We start from the raw sequence: 13646 nt of genomic DNA, 5'->3' as shown, positions 1-13646 counted from the left end.
AAATTCAAATTGTTGGGGTACTTCTGATCCCTTTCCACTCCAGTAAACAGAAGAGAATGAAACAGTTCTTTTAATATAAATTTATTTTTAAATCTTACAAATTTTTCAAACCTTAGCTTCTGTAGATGCACGGATCTGACATAATCTAGATCAGAGTGCGATGACTCCCCCCAGTACTCAGCAGCTCCCCTGCAGACATCTCATAGGGATGTCACCTTATGTCCTCACTCTTCAGGGGCAGAGCCATGGCTGCTGACAAAACCCCTATTTTTTCTCATACTATCAGAAAAATAATGCCATAAAGAGATATTTTAGGGGAAAATATAAAGAAGTGGAGTGGAAAATGTTTAAAGAACTCATAGAAAGCTCATCAGACAGCCTTTTTGGTTACTTATGTTCTTCAGATCAAATCAAGGTATTGTTTCCCATTTGCTGAAACTGGATCTCACTGGCTGGTACAGGATGAAAGCCATACACTTTCTTTCCTTTGTTCTCAACAGCTCACAATATACTCTTTCAGCATAAGAAACACACAGGATATACTAAAATAAATCATTGTTAACTTCAACAATCCAATATAAAACTGGAAAGTTAAGAAATAAAGTAATCCTGTCTGTATTCCCCTTGGCAGTCTGTCAACACCACCACACGATTTTTCATGCAGTATGTTGGTTCATGAAGTTTTGCGTTCCAGAAAAAGATGAATCTTTGTAAGTAAAGAAAAATTGCATCTCACATTAAAACAAACAAACAAAAAAAAAACCCACAAAAACAAAGACAAACAAAACCCCAGAAACTTAAAGCCCCCCAAACAAACCAAACAAAAAAAGTCCCCCCCCTTCAAAACCCACTACAACTAATATTAAAATTAACACTCTTGCAGCAGAGGAAATACTTAGAAACTGAACTGTGAGGATGAAATTGATTTTACCTTACTTCAGTCATAGGAAAATTTAATGTGTTCACCATTTTAAATCCCCTACTTTTCCTGTATAGACAGAGAAAAGACAGAGACACCCCTTGCAAAGAAAAGGTCATCCATTTCCAGAGATGAAATACTTTCTGTTATTTTTTTAGCCATTTTAGTTGTTATTAAAAATTTCTAATCAATGACTCAGAAAAATTGGGTTTCACAGGGATTTGTGTAAGTGAAACAAAATCTGAATCTATGATTTTCTGGCATAGTCTGAAAAATTGTGATTTGCTGTACAAGGCAGTACATTATGTGAGAGAAGAGAGAGTAGATGGTGGGAGAGGAGCAAAGGAAAAAGGGGTCTCTGAGCAGGGATCAGGTAGAACTTTCTTTGAATACAGACCTGAATAAATAAATACTCAACTAGTGGACAATCTTTACTTTTTTCATCAAAAGGCATTACTGACATCCCTGGAAGGAATCCAGTAAACCACTTTTCATCAAAAGAAAAAATTTGAATCAAATCCAAACATTTTATGGAATTGCACACACTTGACGAAAAGTTAAATGCAAGGACAAAATGGTAAAGGCAATCATTTTAGATCAACGATATCTACAATGTCAAAGTATTTATGCTTTATATTAACTGTTAGCTTTTGGGTTTTGGTTTTGTTTTTTTTTAATATAAACTTATATACTATATATATTTTATAAAGATTATTATTTTATGTCTTACATTAATATAAATAATATTTTGAACATTGCAATAGTTCTGAATGAAAAAGTTATGGTATTTTTGTTGCCTTTAAAATGTAAAATAGTTTTGTTTATCTTGTTAAAAAAAAAACTCAAACCATTTTGCTCATAGCAATTCCAAAGAAAAGAAGTTTCTGTTTCTACCTAGTTCTTATGTAAAAACTCAACAATGACTTGAGTGCTAAGTACACTTTAAAACACACAAAAGTGGATTACATGGCATTTCATTCCTTTACTGCTGGAGTAGTCCTATTTTTAGCAGCCACAGAGATATTTCCAGAACCCGAAAAAGCTCTAAAAGCAGCTGTAATAGAAGAAAGGCTGAAGACATTTTAACCTGAAAATATGTATAGCTACTTCATGGTCTTATCAGTGTTTCTCTAACATACTGGCTTTCTTTTAGTTCCTAAAAAAAAGAAGATACCTTTTCGAGTTAAACAAAGCGTAAAAATGTCTGTTTGGGGAAAAAAAAAAAAACAGCATATTTTTTAGTCCTGTTTTTATCTGCTCTTGTACAGTTGTTAATTTTGTTTTCCTTGTTTATGGAAAAAACTCTGTCTCACTTCAGTTTTGGCAAGATCACCAGGTACTCCGTGATGACCCTGGGCAACATGCTGCATCATACCATAGCACAGCCAAGGGACAGCTCATGTACTTGTGCTGTCACAGATGACAAGGCAGAGTCAGGCAGTGTTGGATGGAGGTATAAGATTAATGCTTATTTATGCCCCCAAAATTTTTTTTTTGCTTTCTTTTTAGAATTTAAGTGGACATATTAAAAAAAAAATCTAAAATATTTCTTCTGTTATTATTTCAACATCTGCTCTGCCTTCCTACTACCCATCACATTGGCAGACAAAACTCTTATTTATTTAATACAGATTTTTAAGTGGTGTCCATTCCAGAATGCAGAAATAAAAAACATAAATAAACAAATGCCAACCAAACAGTTCTACCGGCAATTCTTCAACAGTTGCTGACTAACAAAGAAAAGTGTCTCTAAAAAACCCAGCTTGCAGTTAGGTAGGCATAGGTTTCTTATTTTCATTATTAGCTCTTCCAGTGTAAATACAGCAAGTTTGCTTTACTGGCATAGATGCCACAAAGCAGCAAATCAGTCTCAGATTAATTGCTTTTGTCACTTTTTGTTTTCTACGGAAAAGTTTTGAAGCTTTTGGAGGAATTTGAGCCTGTGTGTGATTGGAAAAAACAGCATCCTTAGGTTAAACATTTTCCACTTGCTTGGTTATGACTGACAAGCTGTTGATACAGAATCACAGAACTGTAGAATGGTTTAGGATGGAAGCACCTTCAAAGGTCATCTAGTCCAATCCCCCCACAATGAGCAGGAACATCTTCAACTAGATCAGGTTACCCAGAACCACATGCAGCCTGGCCTTGAACATCTGCAAGGATGGCGCACCCACCACCTCTCTGGGCAAGCTGTGCCAGTGTTTCACCACCCTCATTGCAAAGAATTTTTTCCTCATATCCAGCCTGAATCTCCCCTCTTTCAGTCTAAAACCATTACCCTCTGAATGGTCATTTCAAGTCTGATGCTCCTATCACATCTGATGCTTTTAGGTTGTGTGATGAAAGACTGATCCCCATGATCACAGAGAAATCATATAATCATAGAATCCCAGGTTGGAAGAGACCTCAAGGATCATATGATCCAACATTTCTGGTAAAGTATGACCTAGACTAGATGGCCCAGCGCCCTGTCCAGTCAAATCTTAACAGCGTCCTGTACTGGGAAATCCACCTCTTCCTTTAGGAGATTATTCCAATAGGTAATTGTTCTCACAGTGAAAAATTTTTCTTTGTGCCCATTCAGAATGTTCCCTGGAGAAACTTGTTCTCATGACCCCTCATCTTTTTCATGTGACTCCTTGCAAAAAGGGAGTCTCCATCTTCTTTGTAGCCACCCTTTAAATATTGGGAGATGGTGATAAGGTCTTCCCTGAGCCTTCTTGTATCTAGGCTGAGCAAACTCAGTTCTCTCAGCCTTTCCTCACATGGCTTCCCAGTACCTTGGATCATCTTTGTGGCTCATCTCTAGATCCTGTTCAGCCTGTCCACATCTTTTTGTGTAGTGTGGACCAAAGCTGAACACAGTATTCCAGGTGTAGCCTGACAAGACCCAAGTAGAGTGGGAGCACAGATGAAAGCTGCAGGCAGAGGAGCATTAATGACCCAGACACAGGACCCCTTGCCCTGGTTGTTACAAGGGTTGTCAGATAAAAGTTGGCCCATGGTTCAGAGTGACACCCATCACCTTGAGTCATCCAAGGGTCATCCAAAAAGCTCCCTGGAGCATCACACAGACTTGAGTGGGTTCTACAGGGTATGGAGCTTGTTATGGGATTCAGGGAAAGAGCATCTTGGGATTGTGGCAGACATTGTCAGATGTTTAGGAGAGAAACGGAGGTTGGGAGAGGTAGGTATGGAGGTGGTTTAGAGAGGCACTGAAATGGAATTATCAGAGGTTTTTCAGGTGTTTCCTTCATGTCAGAACATACTGTTGTAATTCTCCAGAGCTCTGTTTTTATAGCACAGTGATGAGGCCACAGTTAATGATTTGATTCATGGCAGGCAAGTTTGTGGATGAGATAAAAGTATTTGAATGTATACATCTTGCTGGGATAGTGTTGAAGGACCGATTCAGATGAAGGAGAGAATAATCAGACATGGTTCACATCCATAGCTGTTTGAACCCAATCCTCTGGAGTCAGGTTTATCTTGCCAACAGCTTCTGGATGTTTTCCTGAAGGGAATTTCTGGCTTGTTCAGGCAGGGAGCCCAGGAGCCGATGTGCAGTGTAGATGAGCCAGTGATGCAGAACCACAAAAAAGCAAGGCAAAAAGAGTGTCAGCTGAACCACATAATTTCCTGTAGATCCCATAAATCAAATCCTGAAAAGGAATTGAATGGGAAGTCTGCAGGATGTATGCTGGCATAATAACCAGCAAAAAGCCTTAGTATTTACTGTAGATGTCTGAAATAGTTCTAAATCACAGTTCTAATCACTGCACATATAAATGATTTACTGCAATATGACAGTGTTCTATAACAAGTCGTGACAATGGGATCCTTATTTCTCTTTGATTTTATTTACAAGGCACAAAAGTTAAGAACTCAAGATTTATTAGCAACTTAAAGATAATTTTCCTGTTTCCTGACTTTCCTGGAAATTTGGTGCACTGAACTGTCTCAGGAAATGCCTTTGGGCCTGGAGTTTTGAAAGTCCTGGCAGTTTTTTTGTGGAAAAGGAATGTTTCTCTGAATGACTGTGCCTCCCTGGAAACTGATAAGGAATTAACTTCTGGGAAGTAACTGAAATCTGACCTGATGGTGTGAAGAACGCATTGCCATAGCCAAGATTTAGTTTGGCAAATTCTATGAAAAAAACATGAGGTCAGTGGGGACCTCTTCAATGACACATTGAGGAAAGATATATGAAATGCAAGAGTCCGTGTTAATTTAACCCCATTAAAATGGCAGCTAACTTTACTTTTTGTCTCTCCCAATGGAAAAGTTAAGGAAGAAAGACTTGTGCAGAACAAGCTAACCTTTCTGTCTCTTTTCAGAGTTAAAAAAACATGTGCTTGTTTTGGCTGGAATACAGTTAATTTTAGTCATAGTAGCTTGTATGAAGCTATGTTTTGTTTCTGTGCCTACAAACAATGTTGATAATTCAGGATGTTTTATGTTTTTGTTATTGCTGAGCAGTGCTTACACAGAGTCAAGGCCTTTTCTTCTCCTCTTACCACCCCACTAGTGAGTAGGCTGAAGGTGCATGAGGAGTTGGGAGGGAACACAGCCGGGACAGCTGACCCCAGCTGACCCAAGTGATATTCTATACCATATGACGTGATGCTCAGCGTATAAACCAGGAGGAAAGTTGGCCAAGGAGGCTGCTTGGGACTGTCTGGGCATTGGCTGGTTGGAAGTGAGTAATGGGGTGGTTTTGCATCACTTTTTTTTCTTGGGTTTTATTTCATTTGTTATTTTTCTTTCCATGAAAACAACAACAACAATAATAATAATAATAAACTGTTCTTATCTCAAAACACTTTTTTCTTATTTATACCCTTCCAATTCTCTTCCTTTTTCCTGCTGGAGGTGAAGTGAGCAAGCGGCTGTGTAGTGTTTAGTTGCTAGATGGGGTTAAGGCATAACACCTCAGTGCAGGTGAATCTAGATATTTTCAGAGAACTGAAATCCAGCCTCATAAATGAGAAGTCCAAGCACAAATGTTCAAAAAATTCCTTGAGATAAAAATGCAGTAAGTTTGGGAGTGAACAATGAAATATAACCATATCCCTCCAGGTGATTAGTGGGTAAGGCTCCCACACACAGTGTCAACAACACTGCAAAACTGACTGTCCTATAATAATGAATCGAGAAGGATGGTGGAAGATAGTGAAGAAGAAAATAAAAACTTTGCAGATTTTGAGAGGAGACAAATGAAAAGGTGGGCACATCATTATAAGAAACTCCGGAGTCATGGAGGGACAAGAGACAAATTCTTTTTCTGTAAAAGTCAAGGTTTGAAGTGCATCATCAAGTCTGTTTGAAGAGCACTTAAAATAAGTGCTGAAATTCTGGACTAGTGAAATCCTCAGTAAAATTTTGTTTTACTTTATGGAAGAGGGTCACCTCCTAGCATTTATTTTTTTGAGGACTTGTTTAAGGACTTTGAGTATAAAGAGTCATCAATCTGCCAGCACTATAACCAAATTGTATTAAAAAAGTCCAAGTCATTGTAATTTTGTTCTCTGCAAAACAAGGCCATAAAGAAACAGAACGCTAAAATATCAGTAGATGCTTGGCTCTTGACCTTTCATTTCATTTTTTTATTAACTATGTGAAAAAATATTTTTGTATCTGAAAAATATGCATACTCAAGAGGCTGCCTGGAACAGTTAGTACCTTCCCAGCGCAAGGAAGTTTTTTTGTTCATTTCGTTAAAGACAAATGGACAAAGCAAACAAACAAGTAAGCAAACAAAAAACCCTTTCGTTTTTTTTGGAACCAAAAGATGATAAAGGATAAGAAAAAAGATGGTAAAGGATAAGAGAATTCAGAGAGATACACCTGTTCCACTATACCACACTAAACATGTGATGTGTTTGTGACCATGAATTAAAATGCATTTCAGGGAAACAAGGTGAGCACAGCAAATATCATTTATGAGGCTGGATTTCAGTTCTTCAAAAACATCTAGATTCACCTGCACTGGGGTGTTATATTTGAACCCCAGCTAGGAACTAAACCAGCTAGTGAGTATCTAATTAAAGTAGAAATATTATTTCATGCTGTTGTATGTCCTGTTTCTTACACCTATTTCTTACTATCACTTCAGGGTATAGTGCTGCTAGATGTGTGATGGAAACTTGTAAAGCTGAGTATAATTTTGTGGTAATTTTATTTAATAGGAACACCAGGAAAGGTAAAAAGAAAAAAAAAACAAAACCAAACCAACCCAAGACCATGAGCCAACCAAAATTGGATGAGGTGGGATGCTTGCAAAATAAATTTTCATGAAAATAGGACAAGACAGGCTTAGAGAACTGAGCTGAGAGGTCAGTGTTGTTAAGGAAAGAGAGGCAAAAATATTGGCTCTACTAGAAGAAAATACATTATCCAAGGATTTTGAGGTGAAGAAAATGAGAATACATGTATGAAAGAAAAAAATGAAAAGAAGCATTAGGAAAAAGGGGTGAAAACCTGAGTAACGTAAGATAGATCACCTTGGGCATATTTATGCCATCCCCAGTGATAACTGCTCTCTGCCATCAGAGGCTCTGGAACTGTCACCTCATGGCAGCGGCAGTAGTTTTAGTTCAAACCACATTTGCTAAGGTACTGGTAGAGATCTAATGCTTTAAGCTGGTGAAACATAAAAAAGTGTGTGCAGTAAAATTATTATACCTGCCTGAGGCAAGCTTCATAGTTTTCATTCACCATTTGTATTCTTGCCATTTAGCAGGTTGCATTTGCCTTGTTATAGTTGCAGAGCCTCAGTAAATAAAGAACTGGGGAATCGCAGAAAGCTTTGGGAAGGCCCTCTTCTTAAGAGGCGATGAAGGAGAGCTAATCTATTTTTATAATGAGGTGTCCAGACAATTTCACCATGTTGTGACCCAATTATGGAAGCAAAATAAGAACTAAAGCCACATTTACTCAGAATCATAGACGTGTATTACAGTTCTAGCTAATCCTGTCCAGTGTCTTGACAGCTAGAGGTATTACTGCAGCTTTGCTCACTTTTACACTGGATGACACTCATTTCTCTAGAGAAATGTTGTACTGTTTGTTTGGATAAAATTCTGAAGTTTTTAGGAAATTAACAGTTCCCAACTATTCAAACTGGGCTATGGCACAGGATCGTGACCTACTGTGTGATACTCTACACTGTTTACAGATTTCCCTTGGAATGATTTACATTCTGCATCCCCCAATGTCCCAGACCAAATAGAATTTCGGTATCACTGTCCTATTCATAAGGAGATGGAGAAGAAGTGAATAATTAGTCAAAGAAATGGTGTCCAAGCATACTTAATAATATTCAACTGCAGACAAATAGTTGGGTATTTTTATCCACAGACTTCCCAAACACCTGAATCTTTTCCTGGTAAAGTCAAGCTTGTTTTCCCCCTGATTCTACTAGCAACCAAAGAACTTATTTTCTTTCTGAGATTAAGAGATAGAGACTAGGATATTGGCCTAGCATATTTTGAATGTGTTTAATTGCAAAATGAAAGATTAGTATGCAAATTCCATTAAGCTTCACCTTCTTTAATAGGCAAGGTGCTAGATATATTTTTCACAGTAATGTGTTTACTTTTCTAAATTAGCTTCACTTCCCTGTCGCAGAATGGTTTTTGTTTTGTTGCTTATTGTTGCAGAACTCTCACAATTTATTCTACATTTTTTGCCAAGAATAACACATTTACTAAAATTACTGTTGCTTTTATTATTATTCAGACTACTTTGGATAGTAAAGAAACATTAAAGATAAATGAATTGTGGGTTATGCCGGGAGAAGCACTAGAGATGTTCCTGCAGTTTTTTGTCACATTCAGCTGGATAACTAACCCACAGGTAACAGATAAATGACTTTGCAGAAGCAGAATACTTTGGTTTAGATTATGTTAATTTGCCTCTAAGCAAGTACATGGCATTATTTAAAAAAAAGGATTAAAACAAAATTAACATCTGTCACCTTGAACAAGATGGTATTAATATTAGTAATTCCTAGTTTCCTTTGCTTTATTTGTATGTCCCCATCCCTTTGGGGCAGAGTGGGAATCAAACTTAAAATATATTATGAAGAAAAAAGAAAAATTGCTACAATTGCAGAAGTCAGAGAAATATCTTTGAAGACAATTTTGTGACTCACAGTGTTAACACAGCTCAGTTGAACATGCTGATATTGTGGTGCTCATCTGTCTAAATCCCGGGGGGGGGGGGGGGGGGGGGGAAAGAAAATAAAAAAGAACTGATCAAAGTTCTGTACAAGTGCTTTGTTCTGTTTGTAAGCGGCAACGTTCGTTACTGCTCCCCTTATAAATCAATCTACACATTAGTATAGTACAAACAAATTGCTTCTCATTTTCTCTGAGAATCATTTTTAAAGCTCCAAATCTCATATAAATATATCTTACATTTTTTTAAGCAACACCTGTGTCATTTTAAAAGCTTTCTAGAAACTGTTTCTGGGGAAAAAAAAAAAAAATAAAAGGATAACTTTCCAAGTCTCATTTGCATATGATTTGTATAAGCTTGTTCTCCAAGAATTCAATTGAAATACAGCAAAAAAATGCCTTAACTCACAAAGCTTTAGTGTACCTCTACTTCCAATTGTCAAAGTAAAAACACTATCTATCTAGAGTATTGCACATTCCTGAATACTATCGATTTCGTTTGGCCTTCCTGCATTTTGTTTTATTTTAAATTTTGCAGTAGAAAGAAACCTTTCTGCTTTAAAGCTCTTTTGGCTTTTATACCACTTTCCTAAATCTGGCTTCTGTTTCTGAAAACATAGAAAAATCCATTTGGCTACTGTCATGGTTTAAACCCAGTCAGGCAACTCGTTCACTCACTTCCCCCCCTTTCTTGCCCTCCCCCTGCTCCCGGAGGGACAGAGAGGAGAATCAAAAAGAATGCAACTCCCACGGGTTGAGATAAGAACAGTTTAGTAACTAAGGTATAACACAGATCACTACTGCTACCACCAATGATAATAATGATAAAAGAAATAACAAGGGAAGAGAATACAACACCTCAGCACCAGCCGACCGATAACTCGACCCCCCAGCCCCGACCAAGCTCTGACCGATACCTCCTCCAACCCTGCAGTCTCTCCCAGCCCTTCCGGCTAACTCCCAGTTACATCCTGGGCATGATGTGCTGTGGTATGGAATACCTCTTTGGCTAGTTTGGGTCAGGTGTCCTGTCTCTGCTTCCTCCCGGCTTCCCCTCCTCCCTGGCAGAGCATGAGGCTCACAAAGTCCTTGGCCAAACCAAAACATCCTTGTTATCAGCTCTGTTCCCAGGCTGAAAGTCAAAACACTGCACTGCACCAGCTACCAAGAAGGAGAAACATGACTGCTACTGCTGAACCCAGGACATTATCCACCCCTTATTCCATACCATTCACGTCATGCTCAGATCCTACATTTTCAATATACTCTTATCTTAGTGCATGGACCAGTCCCTATAAAGCTGCTGAGTCCATCTGGTCCATGATGTCAGGCTCCATCTCTTGTAACAGTCAGAGCAGGAGAGACTGTGTGCAGTGTTCACGCTCGTGAATAACCTGGGCAATAGTGTCCATTGCTAAGTCCACCCCTCGATCATGAGTCCATCTCTATGTTGCATCTCTGCTCTGATGGCCTGAAGTGCCATGGGCCCACCAGGCTCAAAATAATTCACTGTCCCCTTCAGCAGTTTCTGCAGCTTGTTGCTGGGGACTCCATACAGCTGCCTTCCATCTCCGATGCTTCCAAAGCACTGGAGGGGCCCAGTGGACTAGATACTTGCCCATACTGTCCCACACACCCTGCCACTCATGACTGTCCTTCCTTGGAGAAAACTTCTTGGTCCCCCTATATTGTCGTCTAACCCCAAACCTGACTCTGCTTAACTTCTGAGATCAGACAAAATGGTTGTGGGTAGAACACAGTCTGTGTGTGTGCCAACATGCTGATCCCCATCACAATCAGCAGGCAGGTCCCAAGGATACCCAAAGGCCATTCAAAACCTTCAGAACTCTCAGTTGATGCTGCTGTACTTGTCACTGGGGCTGGTGTAGCTGCTGTACTTGTCACTGGGGCTGGTGTAGCTGCTGTGCTTGCCGGCTCTCCCACCGCCAGCTTCTCTTTTCCTGAGTCCAGCTCTTCCTCCTCTGCCTTGCTGGGAAATGCTGCGTGGTCTCTTGCATCCTCCTGGGGCTCGGCGGGCGGCTGCCGGGGAATGCTCTCGGCCGTCGCGGGGCTGGGCTCGGCCGCGGGGCTCGGCTCCTCCGCGGGGCTGGGCTCCTCCGCCGCCTTTTCCCGCTGCTCGGCAGCCGCCTCCTTCCTCTCCTCGACCGCCCCGACCTCCTCCACCGGCAGCCGTCCCCTCGCGGCCTCCGGCCCCGGCCCCGCTCCCGCCGCCGCTTGGTCCCCGGGGCCGCTCTCCCGGGCCGGTTCGGCTGCCGCCGGCTCCCGGGGCCGCTCCCCCTCGGCTCCCCGCAGCCTCACGAAGATGGAAAGTAGGGCAAGGGCCAGGACGGTGAAGAGCAGCCGGACGGCCAGGTGCAAGTCCACGGCCACGTCCGTCCCGCCCTGCTGCTGGAGCCCGCCCGTATTACAAGCCATTGCCATAAAGCACAGTGAGACAAGAACCTTAGCCCAAGCCCCACACTTGATAAACACTAACACAGCGAATACCGGCTCTAAGTAAGTTACAGCATTCTGAAGCTGTGAGATCAACAAGAGCAACTCTGAGAGCCAATAAATCACCATTGTGATGAGCTACTATTAATCCAGTCAAATCTGTTGTTATCTCAACCCTTCGTGCCCCACGTTGGGCGCCAAAAAGAACTGTCGTGGTTTAAACCCAGTCAGGCAACTCGTTCACTCACTGCCCCCCTTTTCTTGCCCTCCCCCTGCTCTTGGAGGGACGGAGAGGAGAATCAAAAAGAATGCAACTCCCACGGGTTGAGATAAGAACAGTTTAGTAACTAAGGTATAACACAAATCACTACTGCTACCACCAATGATAATAATGATAAAAGAAATAACAAGGGAACACTCAGCACCAGCCAACCGATAACTCGCCCCCCAGCCCCGACCAAGCTCTGACTGATACCTCCTCCAACCCTGCAGTCTCTCCCAGCCCTTCCGGCTAACTCCCAGTTACATCCTGGGCATGACGTGCTGTGGTATGGAATACCTCTTTGGTCAGTTTGGGTCAGGTGTCCTGTCTCTGCTTCCTCCCGGCTTCCCCTCCTCCCTGGCAGAGCATGAGGCTCACAAAGTCCTTGGCCAAACCAAAACATCCTTGTTATCAGCTCTGTTCCCAGGCTGAAAGTCAAAACACTGCACTGCACCAGCTACCAAGAAGGAGAAACATGACTGCTACTGCTGAACCCAGGACAGCTACTGAGCTCATACTAAAAGCTACAAAAGTATAGATAATTATGAGGATATGCAAGTGGCATTAAGTAATCTATATTTTTGCTTCTCTACTTGTAGTCTAACCCGGAGTGTACTGTACCTACACACCCATAGTATAACTTTTTGTATAATCATGTTCAGCCCTCCATGGTCAAAAGGAATGAGGTTGGTAGTGGTGTCTTACAGAAAACATAAAGCTAATGGCAATCAATTTGAACAAAACTGGCTAAGGAACAATTTGCATAAACAGTGGAAAAAGCACATTTTGACCATAGGGGCTGTGTAGTACCTGGAATCGGGATGGGGAAAAAATATGAATGAGCTTCATCATATCTAATTTCATCATTATATAATCTTCTGCTATCCAATAGTCTATAAACTAGACTTTAAACTAATATGAGTGAATTCCCAGCAATTTTATTCCAAATGGGTGACATATGAAGTGTTAATACTAATTGCAGAAACTTTTTCTTTAAGTATCTCTAACCAAATACCCCTTAAATACACACATAAACATAAAAGCACATATTATTTAAAAAGAAATTTGATTATTATTTTGATTTCTCTTTTTCAGCAGTTACAAAATTCAGAAAGCATTCTTTCCATTGTAGCTGCTTTTCACTGCTTACATTATGATGAGAAAACTGCACTGACATACGTTATCTATAAAAAATATCTTTGAAAGCCTTGATCAATATCTATAAGATGTTTTGAAACATTTGTATGAAAGGATCTATGAAAATAAAAAGTATAATCCTTACTTGTGCTCTGGCACTAATGTTTACCTTTAAGCTTAGATTTTTGGCAGTTTTCAATCTCTGTTCCTATTTAAGGGAAGCAATTATGCACAACTTTCTAGTACAGAAGAAACAGAGCAATTATTTCCCATTTACCATTCTTGATAATTATATATGGTTCTCTACTAACATCTTGACCTTCTCAAAAGAACCAGAGAGATGGGCTTCAGAATAACGTTTGATATGCTACCATATGATTAAGCTCATTCTATGGGAGTATAAATAATACTTTTGAGAAAGAAAAAGCAGGTGCTTAAATAGCCTGAAGAACATATCACTAAACATGCTAATAGTTTCTTCTTGTGTTTTTCAACCCATCAACCATAAAAAAAAAAAAAAAAAGGTATTTTACAGACAATATACAAAGTAGAAATACAATCAGGAATATTTTAAAATCTCAGTTCATAAAATCATAGAATGGTTTGGGTTGGAAGGGACCATAAAAGCCATCTAGTTCCAACACCCCTGCCATGGCAGGGACACCTTCCACTAGAATTCACTCTTGAGAGT

This window comes from Pezoporus occidentalis, unplaced genomic scaffold, assembly GCF_034315485.1.
Source record: "Pezoporus occidentalis ecotype Australia unplaced genomic scaffold, CSIRO_AGI_Poc_V1 ctg82, whole genome shotgun sequence".
Classification (NCBI taxonomy): domain Eukaryota; kingdom Metazoa; phylum Chordata; class Aves; order Psittaciformes; family Psittacidae; genus Pezoporus; species Pezoporus occidentalis.
The sequence above is the reverse complement of the archived record's forward strand: the minus strand, read 5'-3'. Positions refer to the sequence as shown.